Raw genomic sequence first — 15,249 nt, forward strand, 5'->3', positions numbered from 1 at the left:
ATAACAATGTGAACAATATACAATTTATATTTAAAACATGAAGCATTACGATCTGATTCCTCCGCTGCAGAAATAAAGACAATTTGTGCCGACGGGATTATCGAGGTGCAAACGTGAGAAATAAAGAGCAAAGTTGCTGTAACTCGAGTGTTTCATCCGCAGGAGGAGAGACCGGTCTAGATCCATGTGTCGTGCCAAAGAGTGATTGCCTCCCATAATCTGATTTCTCCCCTGAAAATGGGTCTTTTTACCTGCCAAATATTGATTGAAGGCCAAATACAGTTAATGAAAGGTTTTTTCTGCCTAAATCTGACTTGATCTCATTCTTGAGTTTCATAAACTCTGACGTTGTAGCGCTGTCGCTCAACGGGCTGCTGTGCGCGCTCCCGCGGCCAGAAATCAGAAGAAATCAGATTCTGGCAGACAATCCCTTTTTTGGCACCTGTCCATCACCGGAGAAACACTTTCTGGATCCTGCAGCACCTGCAGCCGACCCCATATCAGACTCTGAAAGTTGCCTAAACATTCAATAAAAACGTATTTCATGCTGAATCAGTTCGCAACCAACCTTTCCGTGACACCTTTTTTTTTATTTAAGACATCTTTACAGAACCGGTTTTTGCTGCAAAATGTATTTTAATGTTTTTCTGTCCAGACACAGTTATGGGATGTTTTAGGATCTGGCTTTTATCTCCAGTACTCGTCCCATACGGTCGTCATGGTGACAGAGATGTCCGACCTGCAGCTCCAGCTGAAAGCATCATGTTGGTCTGAACCAGAGCAGCTGGTCCAGTTCAGGGCAGAGATCCAGGAGGATCCTCTTGGTACCTGAACCAGCTGATGGTTCAGTCTTACTCCTGGACCAGCAGATCAGTTTGGTCCCTGAAGACTCGCTCCTGATCCTGCATCAGCAGGTTCCTCTAACGGAGCCAAAGCTCCATCGGGATTTGCTGGTTCCATCGTTGAGCTCCTCTAGTTGTTTGTTCAGATCATGTGGTTGATTGTGAGATTGTTGCAGCTCCACTCTTGTGTAATTTATCTGGTGATGTGGGGACTGTCATGTCCTTCACGTGGTCGTGAACTTATTGTTGACGTTACGTTTCCCTCATATTCTGCACTTCACTGCATCACCAGTGAGTGTCGCCAACGGACAAAACCTCAGAAAAGTGCGTACAAAAGCCTTAATGTGTGAGTGCCGGACCGCAGCTTTCTACGTTCACGTCATTCTTTGTACATCCGACCGTGAGCGTTGAAAGTGGCGTACGCACGTTTTTTGTGCGCCGCACTCTTAGTACATAAGGCCCCTGGTCTTTTGAGTCCAGGAAGTTCTTATAAACACGGAGAAACACAAGACCAGGAGGAGACTAATCACTTCATAAATTGAAAATTGTAGCTTGCATTACGGAGCACAAGTCTTTCCCTGACCCTGCACCCCAACCTGGGACTTGCTGATTGGGCCGGAGCTTCGGGAGCTGCGTGCTGGCCTGCGGTCCCCACCCCTGGTCATCCCGTTGCTGCTTCCACCTGCCTGCTGTGCTGTTGCCGTCCCTGACCCACCAGTCTGGCCCTCGGCAGGAGGGTCCCCCCTTATGAGCCTGGTCCTGCTCAAGGTTTCTTCCCTCCTAAAGGGGAGTTTTTCCTTGCCACTGTTTGGCTTAAGGTTTTTCTCCCACTAGGGGAGTTTTTACCTGCCATTGTTTATGTAATAACCGCTCGGGGGTCATGTTCTGGGTATGGGTCTCTGTAAAGCGTCTAGAGACAACTCTGTTGTATTAGACGCTATATAAATAAAATTGAATTGAATTGAAAAATAAATGTAATGAAGGATATGAACATTTCTGCATTTGTAGACGGTAGAAAGTACCGGGATAGAAGATTTACAAGAAGGTGAGAGAAAAGTTGCGTGAAGCAGCATTTGTTTTAAATTTGGATACAGGAAGAAAAAGCAGTTTGATCCAGATATCCTGGATGATTAATTACCATGTAAACGGAATATTCTGAATGTTTCAGTAACCGGAATATTAGCAATAACCCCAATTTTGACTGCATGTAAACGTAGTCACAGTCCACCAGCACAGAACACCAGCACAGAACACCATCACGTCCACGTGGTGTTTCTTTCTCAGAAAAGTCCTCCAACTCCCATGAATTGAGAACAAAACACAGATGCAGCTTTTCTCGGTTACCATGGTGACCAGTTTCTGCCCCGATGATTGGCTGGTGGGAAAGTGACGAGTTCAAAGTTCAGAGGGTCGGGTGCAACTGTGGGCGTGGACCAACGCCATTACTGACGTCTGTTGGATCAAAGTTCCAATCATTACACTTCACTCCCATTTCTCCGCCGGGTGTAGCCAAATATTTTTTATATTAAACGCCCATCCAAAATAAAGGCCGGGTCAAAATATTCTACCATAACCAGGCAAGTTTATTTGTATAGCACAATTCAAAGTGCTTTACATCAACATTAAAAGCGGCAAGACACAATTAAACAGTAAATAACAAATAAAATGAAATAAAATGATAAGAAAAGAAAAGAGGTAAAATAATAAAAAGCACAAGTTGTTAGTCAGTAAGGGCAGTAGAGTACAGCAGGTTCATCTCATTCTTACAATGGCAAGAATTACGTTTCTATACGGTCAAAACGTACAAAGACCGGGTCAAATACAGTATTACAAAAGTAATCTGTAACAATTTGTACGGTGAATTCAACCAATTGAACTGAATACTTGTAATGAACTCATTCATCCAGAAGGTTCTGAGCATCTGAACTAAGTAGAATACCGATAAACCTGTTTCACTGCCCGCCAGGGTCTGGGCACTGTATGCTGACTCCAAAAACTATCAAAATATTCAGACAAAAACACCTGCAGCATTATAAAAATGATGTTTAATCTTTCTTAGTAAAGTATTAACTCAGAAGCTTCAGGCTCGTCTCCGTGTTCATGTGTCAGTGAGGTGGAAATGTCTTGGTGACATGAGGACTACGTGGACAGAAGCTAAAATCTAATCGTCTCACACACGACCAGTTTCCTTTCAAAAACATGACGCTATCTCGAATGGACATAGTTTTGATAATTTTGTATAATTTCAATAAAGTGATGTAATAAGAAGACTGTTTTGGTCATATTTTGTACCCGACCTTCCAGGATGACGGAAGCATCTGGTCTGACTGGATTTTACAACTGGAGACACCTGTGATGCTGAAATTGAAAATCTTAATAAACACATTATTTTTATATATATATATATATATATATATATATATATATATATATATATATACATACAGACAGACATGCAGCCGTGCAGCAACGCGGGGTCAAAAAATTCCACTGACCCACTTTGTTGCACTTTTTTTTCAAACTTATTTGAGGATGCTCATTGTTAGCCGCACTTTTAAAGCTTTAAAGGCCGTTTACAGTAAGTGAAAATTAGAAGGTAAGGCATGCGGTGCACTGAAATGAGCTTCATTAAGTTGGGTAGGATGGATAGGATGACTAGTCACTCTGTCGCTGTATGGGTAACCTAGTTTGTCTTCCTCGTTAGTTATAAGCTGCAGGATAAATCATTTGGGTTCATTTTTGAGTGGGTGATGTATCAGGTATAACTTTATATCTATAATTCCTCTAAGGAGCTTGACTGTCTTTCTGAAGTTTTGCTTTTTTGAAATAGTTGCAGGGAATTTATAATTTTTATATTTTTATATATATATATATATATATATATATATATATATATATATACATATATATATATATATATATATATATATATATATATATATATATATATATATATATATATATATATATATATATATATACATATATATATAAATGTGTTTATTAAGATTTTCAATTTTAGACAGGTACAAGAAACAAAGACAAAAAACAAGATTATGGTCATCATCTAGGTCAGGGGTCGGCAACCTGCAGCTCCAGAGCCGCATGCGGCCCTTTAGCGCCGCCCTAGTGGCTCCCTGGAGCTTTTTCAAAAATGTTTGACCTTTTTTTTTTTTTTTTCCTTTTTTTTCTTTTTTTCTTTTTTTTTCTTTTTTCTCTTTTTCTTAATTTTTCCTTTCCTTTTTAATCTCGATATTTCGACTTTTTTCTCAACATTTCGTCTTTTTTCTCGAAATTTTGACTTTTTTCTCAACATTTCCACTTTTGTCTCAAGATTGTACTTCAACATTAATCTCGATATTTCGACTTTTTTTGTGAAGTGCATAATGAAAAAAAAAATCTTCTCCCAGTTCTAACTAATATAGAAACATGCAGCATGTGTTGTCTTCATTCTAAGGCTGATACAAGACTTCATTTTTTGCAGCTCCAGACATATTTGTTTTTGGTGTTTTTCAATTCAATTTTATTTATATAGCGTCTAATACAACAGATGTTGTCTCTAGACGCTTTGCAGAGATCCAGAACATGAACATGAACATAAACCCCCGAGCAATTATTACATAAACAATGGCAGGTAAAAACTCCCATAGTGGGAACTACAATATAAAACATGGTATGTACAATAAAGGAAGTGATGCCCTCAGCAAAATGTAAAGTCAGGGCACAGAGTATGATAACAGCAACAAAACAAACAAGAAAAAAAGAAAAGACAATACTAATAACAAGTAGGCACTGTCACACATGACGCATGGAGATCAGAAGAAATGAAGCATTGTGGTTTTTTAAATTGGTAGGCAGGATTCAATGATTATGGGACTGCAGACAATTGGATATTATCTTTAATGTGTTTCAGGAAAGGGTTCCACAATTTAGAAAAGGTTTTAGCAGAGTCTCTCATGGAATGCTTTATTTTCTCTAGTTTCAAAAAATAGAGTAAATCCCTTATCCAGTGAGTAAAGGTGGGGGGGTGTGGCTCCTTCCATTTAAATAAAATTAATCGCCTGGCGAGCAGAGTGGCGAATGCAACGCAGTCAACCTCTCCCTTTGAAAGTACAATTGTGTCTGGGGGAATGCCGAAGACGGCTATAGATGTCTATAGATGGGCACGGAGAAATAAATTTATTAAGGCAATCAGAAATTGTTCTAAAAATAAGAGATCAAAATTCTTCAAGTTCAACACATGACCAGAACAGGTGCGCATGAGTGGCAGCATTAACTTGCAGCGATTGCAAGTTGAACTCACATCTAGAAAGAATTTTGACATCTTTAGTCTAGTCTAATGGGTCCGATGTATGATCTTGCACTGCATTAAGCCTTGCCTGGTGCAGATAGATGACGTATGGACTGCCAGAGCTCCTCTGTAAAAACCTCACCAATGTCAGATTCCCAGTCTCCTTTTAAAGAGAAATAGGAGAAGCGCTGCACCTGAGAAAGCCTACTGTATAGAGAGGATGTGAGACCTCTAAGAGTCGGTGGGCGCTCTAATAGGGCAATAGGTTGCATGGAGGCAAAGAAGGAAACTGCGGAAGTGTTTTACGTAGAAAGTCTCAAACAAAAAAAAACGAAAGAAATTTTTTTGGGGCAGACTGAATTTAGAGCAGAGTTGTTCAAAAGATGAAAAAACGTAATCTGAGTAAAGATCGTAAAAGGTGAAAGTATTATCGAATATGGAAGATTTAAAAGCATGGTTGGAGCGAATACGAACAGTTTTATTAGCTTGGTTATTCTGTTGCAGCAAAGTCCTCAAGCAGCTTCTGGTTTTCATTTGTTTTCAGTAGGGATGCCCCGATACCGATACTGGTATTGGTATCGGGGCCGATACTGCGTGCGCGCTCCCAGCTGGAGGACTGGAGGAAAGCCCGGCTGGCTGAGTTTTGTTTAAAATTGAATTTTTGTTGCAAATAAAACCTGTCTTCCAATTCATTGCATTTTTAGCCTAGTTATTTTTGTGGTAGAAGTATCGGATCGGTACTCGGTATCGGCGAGTACACAAATTAAAATACTCGTACTCCGTATGAAAAAAATGGTATCAGGGCATCCCTAGTTTTCAGTAAATGTGTTTATCACTAGTTTTCTCACTTTCTAGTTGCTTCAGTGATCATTGAGGGTTCCTCACTACCAACAGGTGTATCCACATGTTTATGTGTAATTTCCCTGAATTTGTCCTGAAGTGGATCAGTTTAGTGTCTGTGGAGCAAGCTACACTCACCCCCCCCCCCCCCCCCCCCCCCCCCCCACACACACACACACACACACACACGTGCATACGCAGCAGAACAAAGTGAAAGTCTGGATCAGGTCCAGAGCTGGAGTCCAGCAGCTGCTGAGTTTGCCAGAATGATCCGGAAGCCTGCGGAGAGATTTCTAACAGCTGTTTGAAAATGGACCAGCTTCATGGGGAGCTTTCTGTGCAGCATAAATGTCACCTCTGTCTTCCTCCCAGTCCCAGAACCTCTGCTGGACGGGCCAGGGTTCAGATCCAGTACATACCATAGGAGTTATCACATGACCACGCCTGGTTGTCATCCACGCTTTGTCTTGTCAGGTTCATTTGTTTAACCACCAAGGCTGCTGTAGCTGGTTGGGTAATGGATGGATGGATGAATGGATGGATGGATGGACGGCTCCGTTGGCATTAGCTCCATTGGCTACCCGTAAAATTCAGAATCCAATTTAAAATTGTATTACTTGCGTATAAAGCCCAAGACGGCTTAGCTCCGCATTATTTGCAAGACCTGATAGTGCCTTATGTTCCTGGCAGAGCTCTCCGTTCTCAGAGTGCAGGTTTACTCGTAGTTCCTAGAGTATCTAAATGTAGATTTGGAGGGCGGGCGTTCTGCTATCAGGCACCATTACTATGGAACCAACTTCCAATCTGGGTTAAGGAGGCTGACACCACCTCCACCTTTAAAACTGAACTTAAAACCTTTCTTTTTAGTAAACCTATAGTTAGTGTTTAGTAAACCTCTAGCTGGTGTTGGTAAATCTCTAGGTAGTGTAAACTCTAGTCTGTTAGAGTCAGTAGTCATAGTTGCAGCTATAGAACAAGACTATAATAGTTAGTCTCAACTATATCTTGGTGGTAGATATGCTGCTATAGGCTTATGCTGCAGGGGGGCACCGACATGATCCGCTGGGCGGTGCCGCTCACCTTTCTTCTCCTCTCCTCTTCCCTTCCTCTCTTCTCCATTTCCATTTTTATATATTATAAGTATGTCATAACTATCAATTTTGTCCATCGCTCCTGTAGTTTCTTGTGATGGCCCCCCTTTTCTTTTTTCTCTTTTGTACATGGTGCAGCATCCTCTGCTGGTGGCGAAGAGCATTTCTGAATGCACAACACCGGAACCTGCAGCGTGAGAGTGAGAGGGGCAGGGTAACGGCCCGGTCAGGCGGGGGAGAGATTTGTCTGTCAAGACTCCTCTCCCTGGCCCTGCCCCTTCTCAACCTTTCCCCGACCCTGAACCTAACCTGGGGCTTGCTGATTGGACCGGAGCTTCGGGAGCTGCGTGCTGGCCTGCGGTCCCCACCCCTGGTCATCCCGCTGCTTCTTCCACCTGCCTGCGGTCCCCACCCCCGGTCATCCTGTTGCTGCTTCCACCTGCCTGCGGTCCCCACCCCCGGTCATCCCGTTGCTGCTTCCACCTGCCTGGGGTCCCCACCCCCGGTCATCCCGTTGTTGCTTCCACCTGCCTGCAGTCCCCACTCCCGGTCAACCCGTTGCTGCTTCCACCTGCCTGCTGTGTGCTGCTGACGTCCCTGACCCCCCAGTCTGGCCCTCGGCAGGAGGGTCCCCCCTTATGAGCCTGGTCTTGCTCAAGGTTTCTTCCCTCCTAAAGGGGAGTTTTTCTTGCCACTGTTTGGCTTAAGGTTTTTCTCCCACTATGGGAGTTTTTACCTGCCATTATTTATGTAATAATTGCTCAGGGGTTTATGTTCATGTTCTGGCTCCCTGGAAAGCGTCTGGAGACAACTTTTGTTGTATTAGACGCTATATAAATAAAATTGAATTGAATTGGATGGATGGATGGATGGATGGATGGATGGATGGATGGATGGATGGATGGATGGATGGATGGATGGATGGATGGATGGATGGATGGATGGATGGATGGGGTGTGTGTGTGTGTGTGTGTGTGTGTGTGTGTGTGTGTGTGTGTGTGTGTGTGTGTGTGTGTGTGTGTGTGTGTGTGTGTGTGTGTGTGTGTGTGTGTGTGTGTGTGCGTGTGTGTGTGCCACAGCAGCAGGGTTCACATGAGGATACAGGCTCCGCAGCGACGGGGGGTGCAGGAATGTGTGTGGGCGTGGCCACCAGTGGGCGTGGCCACCAGTTGTCCTCAAATGCCCTCTGAAACTCCACAAATCCCCGTTCAACCCTCGTGTGTGTGTGTGTGTGTGTGTGTGTGTGTGTGTGTGTGTGTGTGTGTGTGTGTGTGTGTGTGTGTGTGTGTGTGGGCAGCTGTAGTTGACAGCAGGACCTGCATGCCAAAGCAGATATTTCATGTCAGTTTCATTTCTTTTCTTGGTTTATTTTGCTTATTTTCCAAACAGAGACATTCAGACGTCCTTCTTGGATGTAGCTGCTGTTTGGTTCCTGTTTGGTTCCTGTTCTACACAACAGTAACTCGCTGAGAGGGCAGAGATGTTGTGAATCACCACTCCTGGCTGCTGGCTCTGATGCAGCTTCTTGCAGATGTCTCTCAGGAAGCTACTGCTTTTCCACCGTTTGTCACCGTGACATGGAAACTGTGTTCCCAGCAGAACCTAGAGCAGCTGTTTGACTCCCCCAACGTCAGATCTGGGCATCCTAAACAGCTTAAAAAGACCTCAGGTGGTTTCTAACCTGACCCCAGGGGTGTGTGATGGACATAGGGAGACGGATGGCTCAGCAGCAGCAGTGGGAGGTGGGAGGTGTGTGTAACTCATGCTGCTGGTCCTGGCGTCTGCAGGCTCCGCTCGGATGAGACCCAGTTCATGTTGCTCTGGGGAACAAGCAGACGGCAGCCTCTGACTTCTGCTCCCGGCTGACAGGAGACGTCCTCTTGGTCTCCTGCAGCTGTTGTCCTTCCACCTCAGCACTGGTGGTCATGTTACCGTCCAGCTCTGATCCCTCATCCACACTCGTCTGCATGTTCAAACCCCTACAGCAGGAGTGTCCAAAGTCGGTCCTCGAGGGCCGGTGTCCTGCATGTTTTAGATGTCTCCTTGCATCAACACACCTTATTCAAATTAACAGTTGTCACCACCTTGTCATCAAAGTCTGGATAGTTCTGTTGTTGACCAAGCTCCTTGTATCACGGTTTGATAAAAAAAGGGACATCTCCTTTTTCTTGAGAAAAACATGCAGGACACCAGCCCTCGAAGACCAGGATTGGTGACCCCTGATCTAAAACATGGGTGGGCAATCCTGGTCCTCAAGGGCTGGTGTCCTACAGGTTTTAGATGTTTCCCTGCTTCATTGCACCATGATACAAGTGACTGTCGTTAACACAATTGTGCAGACCTTGGCAAGTTAATGATGATGATTGACTAGTATCAGTTTCAATTCAATTCAATTTTATTTATATAGCGTCTAATACAACAAAAGTTGTCTCTAGACGCTTTCCAGAGACCCAGAACATGAACATAAACCCCCGAGCAATTATTACACAAACAATGGCAGGTAAAAACTCCCCTAGTGGGAGAAAAACCTTAAGCCAAACAGTGGCAAGAAAACCATAACCCTAACCCCTTTAGGAGGGAAGAAACCTGGACCAGGACCAGGATCATAAGGGGGGACCCTCCTGCCGAGGGCCAGACTGGGGGTCGGGGACGTCAACAGCACAGCAGGCAGGTGGAAGAAGCAGCAGCGGGATGTCCGGGGGTGGGGACCGCAGGCCAGCACGCAGCTCCCGAAGCTCCGGCCCAATCAGCAAGCCCCAGGTTAGGTGCAGGGTCGGGGAAAGGTTGAGAAGGGGCAGGGCCAGGGTCTTGACGGACAAATCTCTCCCCCACCTGACCGGGCCGTTACCCTGCCCCTCTCACTCCCACGCTGCAGGTTCTGGTGTTGTGCATTCAGAGATGATCAGGGGTGTTAAAGCAAGGAAACATCTAAAACATGCAGGACACCGGCCCCCGAGGACCAGGATGGCCCACCCCTGATCTAGAACATGCAGGACAGGGGGTCCGAGGACCAGGGTTGGAGACCCCTGATCTACTCTCACGCTGTCTGGTTGACCAGAGTTTGTGGGTGAGTCCCATCCGGCACCTCAGGGAGAGACATCACTCCAATGGGGTGATTGTGGTGGAGAGATAAGAGAAGATCGTGGTAGCCTCTGTGTGTGTGTGTGTGTGTGTGTGTGTGTGTGTGTGTGTGTGTGTGTGTGTGTGTGTGTGTGTGTGTGTGTGTGTGTGTGTGTGTGTGTGTGTGTGTGTGTGTGTGTGTGTGTGTGTGTGTGTGTGTGTGTGTTACATAAATGCAGACATGAACCAGACAGCTGTCTTATTCCTGGCTTGGCATCAAACACACATCCAGAAAGTCAAACACAAGAGCAACACACACTCCTCCACTTCAGCGAGTACACGCACACACACACACACACACACACACACTCGTGGGGACTCCTCGTGTCCTCGTCCACGGCGTGATCCCATCATCGATCCATCGTACTGCACACGGAGACGAGCGCCCACACATTTCACAATAAGAGCTGACTGTCTGCAGCTCAACGAGAAGCACCGATCACCCTCTTCATCCTCCTCATCCTCCTCATTCTCCTTATCCTCTTCATCCTCCTCATCCTCCTCATCCTCCTCACCCTCCTCATTCTCCTTATCCTCTTCATCCTCCTCACCCTCTTCATCTTCCTCATTCTCCTCATCCTCCTCATCCTCTTCATCCTCCTCATCCTCCTCATCCTCTTCATCCTCCTCATCCTCCTCACCCTCTTCATCCTCCTCATCCTCCTCATCCTCCTCCAGCCAGAGCCACAGAGCTATAACGAAGACTGTTTATAGTTTTATTTGGATCCCCATTAGCTGCAGCAAAACTGCAGCTATTCTTCCGACACATAATATACAATACGAAACAAAAATTAAAAGCAAACCTAAAGAGGTAGTAGAAGAAAAAGAAAAGAAACATAGAAAAGAAAAAAAGGAAAAAAAAGGAAATTCTACTACAAAATATATTCTAGATTTCTGTCAAATAAGACCAGTGCTCCTTTTGACTCACATTAAGGTTACAGTCATTCTGTTAAACATTTAGATATAATGCATTACAATACAAAATCATACCTTCTTTAAATAACATCAACCAATTCAAACAATGTATAATCATCGACAATGCGTTTCAGTTATGATCACTTATCGTAACTTGAACCCATGACCATTTTTAGTAAACCAATAGCCATTTAATAATGATTAAATAAGTTTTATATGTATTTATTTAAGAGACGTCTCTTTACTAATAATTTGAATTCTTTTTATGCTAGTAGTTTGCTCAAAGTGTTTGGGAAGTAAGTTCCATTCATACATAGCTCTGTACATCACCGTTCTCTTACTATAGTTTGTCTTTGTTTTTGGCAGCTTGTCTCGTGCTGTAGCTGTGATTTTCTGAACTGTAACATAGTTTTCTGTGTAGAACTTGCAGGGTTTTGGATATGGATACATTTTTTATAAATATTAATAACAATCTTAATCTTTCCCTTACCATTAACCCGCTGAGATTTCTATGCCTTTAAATAAACTTGTTCTGAAATCACAACCAAGGACAATTCGAGCTGCTCTATTTTGTACTATTTGAAGTTTATTGATCATGTCTGCTGTGGCGTTGGACCAGACCACTGGGCAGTAGTAGATTTGACAAGATTAAGGCTTGTATTATTAATTAAGTTGATTTCGGTGACAAATATGCCCTGCATCTTCTAATGACAGAGATGCCACTTCCCATTTTATTAACGATTTTATTTATATGTGTTTTCCATGAAAGTTTCTCATCTATGACAACTCCCAGCAATTTGGTATCTTGCACTTGGTTGATATATACCATACCATATACCATACATTGGTTTTAGATACATTTAAAACAAGTTTGTTGTTGTTGTTTACCCAGTCCACAATTGCTTTTAAATCTTCTTTTAAAACTGAATTTAACTCATCTGTAGTGAGTGCAGAGGTATATAAGGTTAAGTCATCAGCATACATTCCTATGTTTGTGTTTTTTAAAACAAGTGGTAAGTCATTCATAAAAATAGTATACAATAATGGTCCCAGACACGTCCCCTGTGGTACTCCACAAGACACAGCACTCTCATCGGAAAAACAACCATTAAAGAAGACTGTCTGTGTTCTATCAGTCAGATAACTCCTATAACCCAATAACATTCAAGTTTTTTCAACAATACATTATGGTCAATTAAATCAAATGCTGCTGAGAAATCCAACATAACAGCACCAACTAATTTCTTTTTATCGATTTCCCTTAGCCAGTCATCCGTCATTTGAGTTAGGTGTGTTGTGGAGCGACTCTTGCAATATGCGTGTTGAAAATCTGTTATTAAATTATTCAGAGACAAGTAGTTTGTAATTTGTTCAAATATTATACATTCCATAATTTTACTTAGTACAGGTAAGAAGCTAATTGGACGACTGTTTGCTCCTGAAAATGGCAATTTCTTGTTTTTCGGTAGTGGAATTATCTTGGCACGCTTCCATTGTAGTGGACACAGTTGGAAAAGCTCATATTTATAATGTGACAGATAGGAGGTGCAATTTCCTCTGTGACCATTTATAGTAGCTTGCCATCAAGGTTGTCAATGCCTGACGGTTTATTTTTACAAGTTTTTAATATATTTTCTACTGTCTTTATACTTACTTTATCAAATTGAAATGAACATTGTTTATCTTTCATAATTTCATTTTTTATTAATAGGTTAGATATATTGATAATGTCAGTAGGGGTCATATCATTTAATTTATTAACTTTATTTATGAAATATTTATTAAGATAACAAGCAATGTCTGATGGTCGAGTGAGGAAACTGCCATCCACCTCTAAAAATGATGGTGTTTGATGAGAATCTTTGCCCATTAGTTCATTCAGTGTTTTCTATACTTTTTTGCTATCATTTTTAATATCAATAATCCTATTTTCACTGTGTGAAGGCTTCCTGCTTTTCCTGCAGTTTCCTCACTTGTCTGATCATTAAACTACAGCCATGATGTTACTTCACCTCTTTTTCAGATTAAAAAATGTTTTAAACGACACAAGAAAAATGATAATCTGATTGATGTCATTCTGAATATTAGGTAAAGAATACCTCGGTCAAAAAAAACAATTTCTTTTTTGAAAAGAAAGAAAAGTTAACATGGAGACCCAGGACTATAAGAACTAAAACCAGAACCAAAGAACTGAAACCAGAAATAATAGAACTGAAAACACTTATTTCCTTTCTATTCATATAATTGTATTTATGGCACTACACTTTTTATTTCTATTTTTATCTTTTTATCTTTTTATATTTTATCTTTATATGGATGTTTGGTTTTTGGGGTGTTTTATTTGTATATGACAAGTATATGAGTGCTGAGTGAGGACTGACAGAACTGAAACCAGAACGGACAGAACTGAAACCAGGACTAAAATCAGGATTAAAAGAACTGAAACCAGAACAAATAGAACTCAAACCAGGACCAACAGAACAGAAACAAGAACTAAACGAACTGAAACCAGAACCAACAAAACCTAAAACGAGAAATAGAAGAACTGAAATCTGAACTAAAAGAACTGAAACCAGAACCAACAGAACTGAAACCAGAACCAACTGAACTGAAACCAGAACTAAAAGAAATGAAACCAGAACCAACTGAACTGAAAACAGGACTAACAGAACAGAAACCAGAACCAACTGAACTGAAAACAGGACTAACAGAACAGAAACCAGAACCAACTGAACTGAAAACAGGACTATCGTAACTCAAACCTGGACAAACAGAACAGAAACCAGAACCAACTGAACTGAAAACAGGACTAACAGAACAGAAACCAGAACCAACTGAACTGAAAACAGGACTAACAGAACAGAAACCAGAACCAACTGAACTGAAAACAGGACTATCGTAACTCAAACCTGGACAAACAGAACAGAAACCAGAACCAACTGAACTGAAACCAGAACTAAAAGAACTGTAACTGCTGGTCCAAAAGTCATCCGACTCGACTGAATCCACAGAAACTCTTGATTCAGAGTCGCTTTTTAACACGGATTCTTTTCTAGTACGTTTTGTGTGCTTCTTCTGCTTCACTGCACAGAATAGATTAGATTTAGCTTCATTGTCAACACACATGTATACTGTGAGTACAAGCTAACGAAATACAGTTTGGCATCTAATCAGAAGTGATTGTACAAGAGCAGTAAGTACAATATATACAGTATGTACCGTTTACAGCTTTGTACGGGTAAGTTATGTAAGGGCCAATCCAATACACCCCCTACTTTCTACCACTACCCCTAAAATTCAAGCCACAAATTTTAGGCCCTTGAAATCTTCCCAGGGCCCCACTACCCCTACTTTTCAGCACCACCCCTAAATTTTGCGTGCTACGTCACTGCGTGGTTTACGTTCGGGGACTGTGTAGTTACGTTTGCACATACGTCACACCATATCAGGAAGCCCAGAGATAAAAGCTGTTTTAATTTCAGCTGTAGTGCTGTTAATATGCCACTTTATTAAGTTTTAATATTTTTTCAGGCGTAAAAGTAACCGTTTAAAATCCCCAACCTAGGCTCAGTTTATCCAAATAGCGCCTGTTAAGAAATTTTATCCGATGTTTTGGGGGATGAGAAGAGCCGCCGGCTCGGAGCAGCAGCAGCTCACGGCCGGGTCAACCTGCGCCGTTGTCCCGGGGAGAAACCTGCAGCTCTGTGGAGAATTACCGCTGGCTGAAATAAATCATTTAGGAAAATAAATGTTGGTTTAATAGATGAAATCTAACAGTTGTAGCCACGCCTGTTAAGAAATTTGCTCCGATTTAATAATTTATCAATATTATATTATGCAAAGATGGTTATTATTATTATTATTATTATTATTATTATTATTATTATTATTAGTAGTAGTATTATTAGTATTATTAGTATTATGTATAGTGTATCATATTATTATTAGTATAGATATCGGATAGTTGAATGGATGAATGAATGGGATCCCTAGGTCTGGGGCCCTCCGTTGTCGGGCCTGCACGGGTGTCGCCTTGTTGGGGGGTTCCCTCTCTCCGGGCCCGTCTCCGGTCCCCCCCGCTGCCTCTGCGGCGGGGCGCCCCTCTGGTCTTGGAGGGCCACTTTCGTGGGGGCGGGTGCACCTGCCCGCA

The sequence above is a fragment of the Cololabis saira genome, chromosome 22 (genome assembly GCF_033807715.1).
Source record: "Cololabis saira isolate AMF1-May2022 chromosome 22, fColSai1.1, whole genome shotgun sequence".
Lineage (NCBI taxonomy): Eukaryota > Metazoa > Chordata > Actinopteri > Beloniformes > Belonidae > Cololabis > Cololabis saira.